Raw genomic sequence first — 14,106 nt, forward strand, 5'->3', positions numbered from 1 at the left:
ACTCTTTTGTATTTCTTTGCATTTCTCCACCATGCTCCTTCTGAGCACCTTCTGCCCTACCCCCGCCCCCCAATTTTTCAGTTTCTTTTTTTGTGTTACCTTCTCCCATTAGATTGTAAATTCCTTTTGGGCAGGGACTACCATCCTTTTAAATATCTGTATCTCTATCCCTTAACCCAAAGCCAGATGATGATGATGATGATGATGATGATGATGATGATGTTTGTTCTTCATTGTCTAAGAAGACCACGCATTAGAGAGGTGATGTCATGACAAGTATGTGAATTGGATTTGAGTGAGGGGGAGCTGTGCTAAGTCACCAGCCTCACTTTCTCCTCTGGAACCATCAGGGCCCACTAGCCAGATATGGATTTGGATGACTGGATGTGAGGCATTCAGGGTTAAGTGACTTGCCCAAGGTCACACAGCTAGTAAGTGTCAAATACCTGAGGTTGGATTTGAACTTGGGTCCTTCCTGACTCCAAAGCCCGTGCTCTATTCACTGCACCACTAGCTGACCCTGCCATGTAGTAGGCACTTAATAAATGTTTATTGACTGACTGGTTAACTGAAAAGTTACATTCTGTCTATCTCCTTACTAATTTTGGTTTACCAGACCTTGCTAATGATGTTTTTCCTATCACCCCAATCCAAAAATCATTCTCCTTTGAAGAGAAAACAGGAGTAAAGTAAGAGTTAAGTAGTTCTGTCATTTGTTATCATCCATTCTCTTTAACCCATCCACTCAAGTACTGTCCTTACCCTTCTTTGATTTTTCTCTTCCCTCCAATAGCTTTTTTTAAGTGTTTTTTTGCAAGGGTTAAGTGACTTGTCCAAGGTCACACAACTAGGTAATTATTAAGTATCTGAAGTCATATTTGAACTCAGGTCCTCCTGACTCCAGGATCAATGCTCTATCCACTGCCACCCAACTACCCCTCCAATATCTTTTTGGGAATATGTCAAAGAAGTGGATGCACATTCATTCTTTTTTTTTTTTTTAGGTTTTTTGCAAGGCAAACAGGGTTAAGTGGCTTGCCCAAGGCCACACAGCTAGATAATTATTAAGTGTCTGAGACCAGATTTGAACCCAGGTACTCCTGACTCCAGGGCCAGTGCTTTATCTACTACGCCACCTAGTCGCCCCCCTCCAATATCTTTTATTTTTTTCTGGGTGGATTTTTTTTAATTCCATTTGTCACTGTAAAAACTGGCATAATGCAATCTGTTGTGATAGTTATTCTCATGCTCAATACCTAAACAGCCAGCATGTTTCAGAGGGAGATTCAATTATCCCTATACAAAGATCAAAGGTGCTCATTGAGAGGCATTGAGGTCCTTGGAGTCCAGCCTGAGTATTTCACATTTATGTCCAATCAGGATCCCTGAGAAGAGCAGTCCCCAAAAAGTCCTCCATCCCTAGACCATAAGATTGAAAAGATAGCTTGATCATTCTTCTTAAATTTGCCATTGATGTATGGCACCCAATCCAGAATCAGATGCCAATCAGTGGCCCAAATTAGCCCCACAGTACCAACAGCACCCCATATGCCAGCAGTGGGAAGCCAGTACTTGACCAGCTCCTTGTAGCGCAGCCCCAGGAACTTGCTCAGCATCGCCGCCCACTCCTCAGCCTGTCCAGCCGTGTACTTCAGGATCACCCTGGTGCTCAGAGAGTCCAATATCTTTTAAAAACACTTTTGTAGAACATATTTCCCAAACCAACTGGGAAAGTCAGACAAATTTATGAGTTGCTGATGAAACATGAATTAGTGTTTCTGGAAGGCAATTTGGAGTTATGCAAATAAAGTGACTAAAATGTTCTTATCCCTTGACCCAGAGACTCCACTGCTTTGTATAACTACCTCCAGGAGGACATTAATTAAAAGAAAGTTTCCAAATATACCATATTTATTTCCAAATATACCATATTTACAGCAGCTCCTTTACATAAATGGTGGTACTTGAGTGTCATTACCAAAAAAAAAAAAAAGACCATGAGACCGGATTTATTACAAAAGAAATGAACTTGTATGTGGAACTCTTATTCAGGTGCGGGGAGTTCACAGTCCAAATAGAAGCTTGCATACTTATGAAATGATGACAAACAAGGGAGGAGTTGACAGCAGCACCCTCTCAACTGGGAGATGAGTAAAGAGCAGTAGGCATGTGGAAAAGATTCATCTCCTCCAGAAAAGGGAAGAGAAACACAAAAGAAAGGGAGGATGGAAAAAGGAGCATTCTTTTCCCTTGGCAACTGTTGGACTATGAAGATATGGTGCTCTGCTCATCTACAAGGGTCCCAGCTGCAGTTTCTCAGTTCAAACCAGACTGGAGCTTGTCTTTATAACCCTGGTTTGACTCCCAAGGACACACAGGAAGACCAACCAGGGGTGCAAATAACAAATTCTGTCTGCCCAGAAGAGCCTTTGTCCTTGTCATGTTCAAGACCTCCCAGTCCAGTGTGTCTGGAAAATATGGCAGACTCAAGAAGACAAGTTCAGGGGGCCCCTTAACAGTGTATAGATTGATTTTGCTGATTTTTTTCTTCTTTTTAAAAATTTTTTATTAGACAAAATGGTTCTCTGGAAGGAGGAAGAAGGAAACAGAAAAATTTAGGTAATATAAAAAAACAGAAGATTTCGATAAAAAGCCAATTTTGTTTAAAAGTTAATAACACTTAGTCCAGGGAACAGATCCAGAGAGGGGACCCAGTTCTTGATCTGACAAGTAGAAGATAAATGGGTATGGAGAAATGGAAAGTGTAACTGGCCAGGTAGACTGGGTCAAATGGAAGAGCAGACCCAAAGAAGACAGAACTCTGGTAGGAGGGCTGCTTGGACAGATGAGGTAGGAAGTTTATATAAGCAGGAGTTTTATGTCTCAAACTACCCCCCAAACCACAAAAAAACTGCTGAAAGATTGCCCCTAAGTCAAGGGAGTCAAGGGGTGGGGTAATTTGGACAATTTTATTAAAATCCATCTGTAGGGGACTGGAACATTGTATATCCAGTAGTGTCCAACCACCCAAGGGCGTTTGGTTTAATTTTTCCTGCAAGAATGAAATAGCTATGCCCTGACCCCAATTAGCCTCTCCTAAGTGGCTTTCTCTGAGGTCTGAACCTCTACTCTTGACAAGAGTTCTCCATTAAACCTAGTTTCTACCACCACTTTATACAGGTTTGGTCATATCATTCCCTTCCTCAAGAATTGGCAATGGCTCTCTTTTACCTATTTGATAAATTCCAAAAGTTCTTAAGTGTGACATTTCTCCACCAAATAACCTCTCCTTACCTACCCATCTTACTAACACTCTCCTTCAACATCCACCAAGTGACATTCTGTCCCACCCATCCACCTCCCACATCTACCTTCACTGCTCACTTTGCCTTTCCCCACACTCACTACTCCAATCTCCATCTCTCCAAATCTTATCTGTCCTTTTTGATCTATTTCCATTCCTTCAAAAAAACCTTCTCTGATTGATCCAGGTCCCAATAATCAGCCTTTTCTCTTACTTGCAAGGGCATTTCAGACAGAACCAATAAGTTTAAATTGTTGCTTGAATAGCATCTTGTTTCTTGCAAGAAGAATTAGAGCTCTCTGAGGTCTGGGGACCTGGAGGTCCTTTCTTCTACACCAGGCTAGATTTATTAGGAGGGTCTTTATTAATAACTTTTAGATGGAATGACAATTCTCACTTGCTTTTCACTTTATGCAAATGTGAATTTATATAAAAATTATGAAAGAAATCTAAATTTCAAAAAACTTACAAAAATCCCTTGCAATGTAAACATCATGTGATTAGACACTGTATAATGTGGACAGCATAAATGATGATTGGAAGCTCAAAAGCATCTCAAAGTCAGTTTGCAGACAGTGTTTGCAGACAATGAGTAATACTGTGTCTCTCCCTGAGTTCAGTAGTAATCTTTATGTGTTCACCATCACTGGCAGCAAACATGCTCTTGAGGAGAAAACTGAATCATCTCATATGCAAAAGCATTCTTGGAAATGAAAATGAAAATAATTGGAAAATATTAAAAAGGACATAAGTTGTCATCAATTGCACCAGAATTTAGTCTTGTGGTGTCGACTATGAGCACCATGGTCAAAGATGTTGACAGAATAAAGGAGAAGCAAAAGGCAGTGCTTCCATGAAGTTAACTAATCACTCAGTCAAAACAAAGAAAAGGTGGTATTCCAGAGATGGAACACTATTAACTGTGGATAGAGGACCAAAGTCTGAAAAATATTTAATTTAAGCTTGATGACAACTCAAGCCAAGGCTTGAAGCCTCTTTGAAAATTTAAAGGTAAAGTACTCTGAAGAAACATAGGTATTTGCATCAAACAATGGTTGGTTTGCAGGTCTTAAAATGGGAAAGATTTCATAATGAGCAGATGTCAGGAGAGTTTATTCATTCAGAAATCAAAACAGCAAAAAAGGTTCCCCCAGTTTCTGCAAAAAAATAATAGATGAAGAAGGTCCCTACTCACCAAAGTAAATCTTAAAAGCAAATAGAACCAACCTACTTTATCAAAGGATGCCATCTTGAACCTATATCTCCATGCAAGGGAAAAAATAAACTATGCCAGAACTTCAAGTTTCAGAAAATAAGAGTTACTCTTCTGTTTGGAGGGAATGCATCTCTGGGACTTGCAATTAAAACCTGTTCTTTTGCACCACTCAGGAAATTCCAGAGCATAGAAAGGAATCAGCAAAACACTATTTCTGCCAATCTTAAGACAAGGATAACCCTTATCATTCTTGACTTATGGTTTGAGTATTACTTCATTCCTGAAGTCCAGAAGTTTTATAATGATAATTGTTGGGAGCCAGGGTCTCTAAGCTGTTTGACACAGTTGCAGCAAGAAGACTCAAGGCAGTCACACTGCCTGATGGAACAACATTTCCTTCTTCAATATATATAGAGATTTCATGCATACCCATATTTATAGGTTTATTATTGATTGCAATATTTACTCACCCTAATACTGGAATGACTATAAAGGAAGGATTTCAGAAAAAGTCCTTGAATAAAACAGATTGCAAACTCTGTCTAAATTTAACAGGACTGCCTCTCTCTCTGAGGCATACAAAAGGCTTCAACATTATGAAATCTCTGGAAAACCCAGCACTGGGAATTCCAAGGAGATGCCAGAATATATATACAGGGAAAACAGATACAAGATGGGTCAGATAGAATTCCAGGGAAATTAATAGTTTTGCCACCCCCCCCCCCCCTTATCACACACAGGAATATATGAAAAAGAGGGTGAGAAAACAGTTTCTACAGGTGACTGATATGTGAACCCCAGCAGCCTAAGTTTCACAGGAAAAAATAAAAAAGTCACAGAAACTGTGGCTTCTACCAACAAGGCCAGAAAGAAAAATTGGTTATTGTAAGAGTTAACGGATGGGTGGACAAGCATAAAGACCCTCACGGTTAAGGAAGTGTATCGAAAAACATTACCTACACAAAAAATATAAAAAACTTTCCATTAAAAGAATTGTTTAATTAATAACTTTAAATGAATTAGCAATTATACAATGTAGTAATAAATATGGTAACAGACAGATTAAGGTCATCATGGTCTGAGTAGGGATAAGAAATTAATTAAGTATATGATTATTACTTAAACTTGTAATCACATGATTAAAACTTGTAACCACATGAACTATATGATTGATGATGAAAATTGTACACTCTTGTAACCAAGGAAATGATCTCAGCTTGCTTGCTTGCTTGAAACATACATAATTCTGAAACTATAAAAATAAATCAAAGCAGCTGACAATCAGTCAACCTACTCCTGCCTTTACCCACTTGTTGACTCAACTCATTTCGCCGACTCTATCCCTCCTGTCAGGTTCCAAGGACCCCGCAGAGGCTGGACCCCCGCAGATAATGGCATTCATTTAAAGATTTTACTCATTTTGGATAATCACCCACCCCTTCTGGATGATTTTAATGAAAATGCAAAAGTGGTCTACCTTCCCCCTAACACTACTTCATCATTACAACTTATGGACCAGGTAATGATTATGAATTTATTATTTGCTGCACTTTTGGATGCAGTTAAGGACATTGTAAGATCTCTGGAAAGATCTATCTATTGCTAAGAAAGGGAAGGTATGAATAGAAATGCGAATGAATAGATTTTGGAAAAAAGCATGCCTTCAGTTCTTTCTCATTTTTGTAGATTTGACAAAGATGAAACATTTGAAGGAGTGATTAACAAGACTGTAAAGTAGCACAAGAATTGTAGTTAGAAATGAAGGAGAATGAAGTGGAAGAGTTGATGGAGTCTCATGGAGAAGAACTTTCTGAATTCCTGGCAGCAAAAATTGCAGAAGAAATGGACTCTCTGGAATCTAAGATCAGACTAAAAAAGGTCCACAACAAAACAGTTGGCAGAAACATTTCATCATCTGAGTGAGATTTTTTTTGTATTGAAAAAATTGAATCCAAATACTTCAAGACTTTTAAAAGTTTTTTTTGTTTGTTTTTGGTTTTTTTTTTAGTTTTTGCAAGGCAATGGGGTTAAGTGGCTTGCCCAAGGCCACACAGCTAGGTAATTATTAAATGTCTCAGGATGGATTTGAACTCAGGTACTCTTGACTCCAAGGCCAGTGCTCTATCCACTGTGCCACCTAGCCGCCCCCTTTTAAAAGTTTTAAGACCAGTTGTGGATAATATTGTTTACTATCATCATACATATAAAAAGAGAGAGAGAGAGAGAGAGAGAGAGCAAGAAAGAGAAAGCCACTATCCAAACATCTTTCAATGGCTTGGTTAAAAAAAAAATTGCAAACTAACCACCAGTGACAAAGACCAGTGCAGTAGGTAGGAAAGTGTACACTGTATTACACTGATGTACACAAAGTATACACTGATGTTAATTTTACTGTACATGCTTTGTCACTAACTTTACCTTTCATTTCATAATTCTGTTTATTATCAGGGTACGGTAGTTATACTGTCTGCATTTTAGGACATTTTATGACTTGCATAAAAGTATTCTTTTGTATATGGTTTATTATATAGCAAGGGTGGGGAATGTCCAATCTGTAGACTATATAAGACCTGTGAAATCATTTGGCCTGGCACTACCATGGCAACTACAGACAGGACTTGACATTCAATTAGCCTAGGAGCTTTTTAGGGGTGAGTTAATTAAATGTTTTACCAAATATAGTAGACAAATAATGTTATAGTTATCCAAATGACCCTTAGCAGAAAAAAAAGTTCCCCACCCTATTATATAGGCTAAGTGAAGTGGGTGGATACAGGCAAATTCAAATTATATGAAGTCGCTTTGCAGAAGGGTCCACTTTCATAAGATGAGTGCTATCTGTACAAGGACTAGTAGCCCACACTTATGAGTATTTGCCTGAGCTCAAGGGAGCTAATTTTATATAACTGGATCCCCACTAGAAAAAGGAGCTCTAACCAATTCAAACTTTTTTTAAGCAACAACCTTGTACAAGTTTAAAACAAATTTAGAAGTTACTGTCCTCAGGGGTGGAGCCAAGATGGCAGCAGGAGAAGAGCCTCTTTTAGGTGCTCTCTCCAAAATATTTCAAAAACCTGAAAATCATGACTCTAACTAAATTTTCAAGAGAGAGAACCCACTGAGAGAGATCCAGTGAGGCAACTCTCCAGCCCAAGGTAACATGGAAAATAGTGGGAAAACTGTGTTGCACAGAGTTGGAGGGGTGGCACTGTGCCTGAGTGAAGGAACTTCAGCCTCCCAGGAACAGAAGCAGTTTCCTGACTTGCACCCCAGGAAGCACCAAGCACAACTTGGAAGATCAATAGGGAGACCTCTGCCAGAGCAAGCATGAAGCCCAGGCCCTCAGTGCAGCCGGGGTAGCCCAGATCCCAGGAAACGGAAGCAGGTCCATGGAGCCCCCAAGCAGGAGTCTCCTGGCAGCCGTGCCCTGAGTACTCAGAGCCCACTGAAGGTAAGGGAGTGGAAGGAGACTGCTGAGGTCTGTCCTCTGTCCCTGGGGCTTTGACCATATTCAGACCATATTCAGAAATTTAAAGGAGAGATTATTTTTACCAGATAGGAGTGAGGATAAGGAAACCTTTAAATAGGAAATGATATCTGAGTTGGGCTTTAAAAAAAAAAAGAAAAAAACTTTGAAAGAAGTATGAAAGAAATGAGATGGAGTAGAAAGAAAACCTGATTGGTAGTCAGGTCTTGGCCCTCCTATTGGCAAGCTATGCGACTTTGGGCAAGGCACTTTACAAATCAGTACCTCCAACTCCAATGAGCCAGTGAATAACCTTTAGATGGATAGGAGTGATGGAAAGCAGAATTACCTCCTTGCCTGGGAAAAGATATGTGCAAATGCATGGAAAGAGAAGAAGGATTGGAAAGTAACTAGTAATCCAACTTTCCTGAAACAGTGAGAAGTATAGTGAAGCAAAGCAGGAAAAGTAAATTTAAAAAAAAGTACAAAAGAAACCAGTTTGAAAAAATAAAAAGTATAAAAGTGTATACAACTAGAGTAATTGTTGCTATCTCTTATGGTTAATATTTTTATTTCCTTTTAAACTGTGTTTTGAAGGATAAATTAGAAAATTGGAGGGAGATTATGGAGATCTTTGAATGATAGGTCAAGTGGCTTGTATTTTATCTTGTAAGCAATGAGCAACTAGCCATCAAAGGTGATGTGACCTGATTAAAGTTATACTTTGGGAAGAATTCACCAGTCCCTTACTTAAAAAAAAAGATATCTAAGAATGACATAGGCAAAATCCAGAGTTCACAAATCAAAGAAAAATAAATATTGCAAGCAGCCAAAAAGGAACAGTTGGAGTACTTAGTAGCCACAATAAGAATTACAGAATACTTAACAGCTTCCATTAAGAAAATGACAGATTGGGATAGGATATTCCAAAAAGTCTTACAATCACGAGAGGGCAGCTAGGTGGCCCAGGGAATAGAGCAGTGTCCTTGGAGTCAGGAGGACAGGAGTTTAAATCCATTCTCAGACACTTGACACTTACTAGCTATTGACCTTGGACAAATCACTTGACCCTGACAGTTTCTTATACAGAATTATCTCCAATTGTCCTGATTCATATCTGACCATTGGACCCAGATGGCTCTAGAGGAGAAAGTGAGGCTGGTAACTTAGAACAGCATCCCTTCACTCAAATCCAATTCATGTGTTTGCCATGCCATCACCTCCCTGATATCATGGTCTTCATTGAGAATAAAGTACAAACATCCTCATCATCACAGCCATGAGTATTCTATCTAGTAAAATAGCATATGATCCTAAAGAGGAGAAAATGGATTATTAACTAAATATAGGATCTCCAAGCAATCCTGATGAAAAGGTCAGACACTTTGAAATCAAAATACAAGAGTCAAGAGAAAAATAGAAAGGCACATATATTTGATGATTTAGAAGGGACTATTGGAGATGAATAGTTTACATGCTAATAAGAAAGAAACAAATGTCATCTTAGAACCTTAATGTGTTCAAGGTTCACAGAGTAAGAGAAATTAGACTTGCAAAGGATTTGGGGATGTTTTTGTTCTGTTTTGATGGTCTTCAGAGGAGATAGAAATGAGAAGATTAGGGGACTACAGTGGAGGAGGGAAAAAGGAGGAAGGAGAGAAAAATCACTATTTTTTTTTTTAGGTTTTTGCAAGGTAAATGGAGTTAAGTGGCTTGCCCAAGGCCACACGGCTAGGCAATTATTAAGTGTCTGAGGTGAGATTTGAACCCAGGTACTCCTGACTCCAGGGCTGGTACTCTATTCACTGTGCCACCTGGCTGCCCCTTCCCCTCTGACTTTTTAATTTGTTTTGTTTATAACTATTCTTTTATCTATCTTGTCTTCCTTTTAAAACCTCCTCCTTTCCTTCATATCTTCTTGTTGAATTTAATACATTTTTATGTCATGGTTTACATGCATGCGTTTAATTGTGTTCAACTTTCCTTTTCAGTTCAGATGAGAGTGAGATGCATGAGATTCTTGTAATTCTCATCTCTTTCTCAATGCTCAGTCCTTTCAGCTGACAAACCACTATTATGTGAAATAGTAATTTTTTGGTTGGCTAGGTGGCGTAGTGGATAAAGCACTGGCCTTGGAGTCAGGAGTACCTGGGTTCAAATCCGGTCTGAGACACTTAATAATTGCCTAGCCGTGTGGCCTTGGGCAAGCCACTTAACTCCATTTACCTTGCAAAAACCTAAAAAAAAAAAGTCAGAGGGGGATTGTGAAGAGAGTATTAAAAGGAAAAAAATAAAAACGTGATTAAGGAAAAGAGGAAGAAAAAGGTGGTAATGGAGGAAAAAGGCTACTTCATTTATAGATAATAAGTATTAGGCAAACTTCTCTTTTACCACCATCTTATTTGTAAAGAGGAAGATGGGGCAAAGAAAGAAAAAAGTACAAGAGTACAGGAAAGAGGGAAATGAATAATTAACCATCATGATGGTTCACCTATAAAACATAATAGGGTAACAGAATGAATTAGAAAACAGAATTCAACAAACTGCTTGGAATAGGAAGAAGAAACAATTGAAACATTCACACAGAGTTAAAATGAGTGATTGGAGCAAGATCTACCGTGTGTTAAGTGAACTCAAAAAATCAAGGTTACAGATCATAAATTCAGATAACTAAATATAATATGAAAATGAGACAAGCAGGAAAGTTATATTATATTTAAAGGAACTATAGATAATGAATCAATATCACTCCTTAATATATATGCAATGAATGGCATAAAAATAAATGTGACTATACGGAGAAATTGACAGCAAAATTTTAGTTGTAAAGCATTTTATTGGATCTCTTTTCAACCTAGACAAATTTAACTAAAAGATAAACAAGAAATAAGTTAAAAACTTAAACAGAATTTTATAAAAATTAGAGAAGATAGATCTTTGGCTACTACTGAATGGGAACAGAAAAGTGTTTACATACCTTACAACTCATCTTTACAATTGGTAGAATATTGAAACATAAAATCTTCAGTAAAAAAAAGGCAGAAAATTATACAAAAAACAACTGTAAATAATTTAATTATTCTTAGAAATAAAAAAGACCCAAGCAATTTTGAAAGACCTTTGATGAGAAATGCTATCCACCTCTAGAGAAAGAACTGATGGAATCTGAATGTAGACTAAAACATACTTTTGCCTTTATTTTCTTTCTTCCTTTCTATCTTTCTTTCTTTCTTCCTTTCTTTCTTCCTTTCTTTCTTTCTTCCTTTCTTTCTTCCTTTCTATCTTTCTTTCTTTCTTTCTTCTTCTTTCTTTCTTTCTTTCTTTCTTTCTTTCTTTCTTTCTTTTTCTTTCTTCCTTCCTTCCTTCCTTCCTTCCTTCCTTTCTTTCTTTCCTTCCTTCTGTGTTTTCTTTAACAAGACTGGTCTGGAATTATGTTTTGCATGATTACACATGTGTAACCTTTATCAAATTGCTTGTCTTACCAATGGGGGGAGGTGAGAAATGGTGGGGCATAATTTGAAACTCAGAATTGTAAAAAAAAATGAAGATTAAAATTCTTTGTAAATAAAATAAAAAAATAAAATATTTTTAAAAATTTAAAGCAGATAAGCATCATTGACATCACAATACAATAAACATATTCAATAAAGGATCTTTGAAGAAAAGACTTTAAAATTAATTAGAGACTAAATTACAATCCTAAAGAATTAATAGATCAACTAATATATCCTAAAAACAATAGAAAATTTCATCAAAGAAACTCTATAGCAGTGAGTGAGTTATCTCATTATTGAGACATCAAAACAAAATTATGGAAATCAAGTTAAAGTAGTCTTTAGAGAATTATGTATATCTCTAGCCATGTTCATTAACAAAAGAAGAAACAAGTCAATGAATTGAACATGATACTCAAAAAACTAGAATAAAAATTTTTAAACCATCTAAACAATGTATAAATTCTGAAAATCAAAGATTAACAAAGTTGAAAGAAAAAAATTTCAATGGGGAAATAAAAGTTGAATTGTTTTTAAATTAAGAAAATAAAAATACCAATCTGTTTAAAAATACAGAGAAAAACCAAATTATTCATATGATTTTTTTAAAAAAAGAAAAATTGGGACCGTTAGGTGGCGTAGTGGATAAAGCACCAGCCCTGGAGTCAGGAGTACCTGAGTTCAAATCCGACCTCAGACACTTAATTACCCAGCTGTGTGGTCTTGGGCAAGCCACTTAACCCCATTGCCTTACCAAAAAAAAAAAAAAAAAAAAAAAAATTCACAGCAAATGAAAAAGAAATAAAGTAAACTGTTAGAAACTATTTTGCTCAATTATGGGCCAACAAAACTGGTATTTTAAAAGAAAATAAACATTTACAAACATATAAAATGCCCAAATTAACAGAAGAAATAGATTACTTAAATGACTCAACTTTAAAAAAAATTGAACAAACCATAAATGAACTCTTTTTTTTTTAAGAAACCAATGTTTATTTTCCATCAGCATTTTTCCAACACTATTAGAGCATCTGGGTAAAACTTAGGACCACTCTCTGGTAGTTCCTACCCATTCAGTGGCCTGAGCAGTAGAAGCCACAGACCAGTCCTCAGTAGCCGGCTGAGCACTCCAATCTTCAGTAGGGAACTGCTGAATGGGCACAGATGGCACCTGGATGCCCTCACACCAATCAGCCACCTCTGGCTGAGCAACAGTGAATTCTGGGGCAGGTACAGTCCATTCACCCTGAAATTCCTCCTTTGTCACTGCCTTCTCAGCTGCGGCCTGCTCTTCCTTTTCAGTCTCCTCTGGATCTCTGTAGAAGTAAAGATCAGGCATGACCTCCCATGGATGCTCACGGGAGATGGTACCATGCATCTGCAGGACTTCTCGGGCCAACATCCACCGCATCAGACCCACTGAGTGAGCTCCCTTGTTGTTACATGGAATGGCAATGTCCACAGAGCGAAGTGGGGAGGCTGTGTTTCACAGTGCAATGGTTGGAAGGTTAACATATGATGCTTCAGTCAAAGGCTGATGATCTGCACGAGGATCAGTCACCACCAAGAGGCGAGGCTCCCTGAAAGCTGCCTGGATCTGGTTAGTGAAGGTGCCCGGGGTGAAGCATCCAGCAATAGGTGTGGTGCCAGTGGCAGCAGCAAATTTCAGAACAGCTCTCTGGCCAGTGTTCCTGGATGAGATGACACTAACATCAGCTGGATTTTCAATGGCAAAAATGGCATGAGCTGCCAGCAGAAGCTTTTCCCAAGTTCTCTTCAAATTAATGATATAGATGCCGTCACTCTTCCTTTTGTAGATATACTGTTCCATCTGGAAGTCCAAATTGGTGTCACCCAAACAGGTGCCTGCAGCGAGGAATTTGAGAACATCCTCCTCCTCCTTCATCTGCAAGACATCCAGGGCTCTGGACATTGTGAAAGTTTCCCTTGAAAGTTATGACGGAAACCGTGAACAATGCCGTATGGACCCCTCTTCTGGGCAGCGCAGAAAAAGCCATAAATGACCTCTTAAAAACATCTTCTAGTTAGACTCACAAGTGAATTCTTTGAAACATTCAGTAAATACTTAATTCTAATATTAAGTAAATTAGAAAAAATGCTTTTCCAATTTCTTTTTTATGATGTGAATATAATTTTGATACTTATGCCAGGGGAAGTCAGAGAAGTGAAAAAAACTACAGATCAATATTCCTAAAGAACACTGATGCCAGGGGCCAAGAAGCCCCCATAAAAAGAGCAAATAAATTCCAGACATACCAGGAGCCAAGAAGCCCCCTGTCAGATAAGATAAAAGGAGCAAACAAAATTCCAAGATAAAGGAAAGTCACCCTCCATTACCAAGAACAAACTGACCACAGACTATCCCTTCTCTCAGGCCAAGGCATACCAACTCCACCCCTAAGCTAATCCCCTTGTTCCTTCTCTACAAAATATAAGCAGGTATTTTTCTCAAATAAACTCAGACCTTATCCACCATCCTTGGGTCTCACTCTCCTTATTCTCACCCATTCCATTTCAGGCTGGGTCCTCCTCGACACCCCACTTTTCTGCCCCGCAGGTCGGGGCACGTGGCGCCCAACGTGCGGCTCGAGGCACGGACCCTTGC

At 38.3% G+C, this 14,106-nt stretch overlaps 2 pseudogenes; both read right to left on the minus strand.

The window, feature by feature from the left end:
* Positions 1-1,186: 1,186 nt before the first annotated feature.
* On the minus strand, positions 1,187-1,616 carry LOC141494796 (cytochrome b-c1 complex subunit 10 pseudogene; annotated as a pseudogene).
* Positions 1,617-12,194: 10,578 nt separating this feature from the next.
* LOC141494797 (small ribosomal subunit protein uS2 pseudogene) lies at positions 12,195-13,995 on the minus strand (annotated as a pseudogene).
* Positions 13,996-14,106: the final 111 nt, after the last annotated feature.

This window comes from Macrotis lagotis, chromosome 8, assembly GCF_037893015.1.
Source record: "Macrotis lagotis isolate mMagLag1 chromosome 8, bilby.v1.9.chrom.fasta, whole genome shotgun sequence".
Taxonomy (NCBI): Eukaryota; Metazoa; Chordata; class Mammalia; order Peramelemorphia; family Peramelidae; genus Macrotis; species Macrotis lagotis.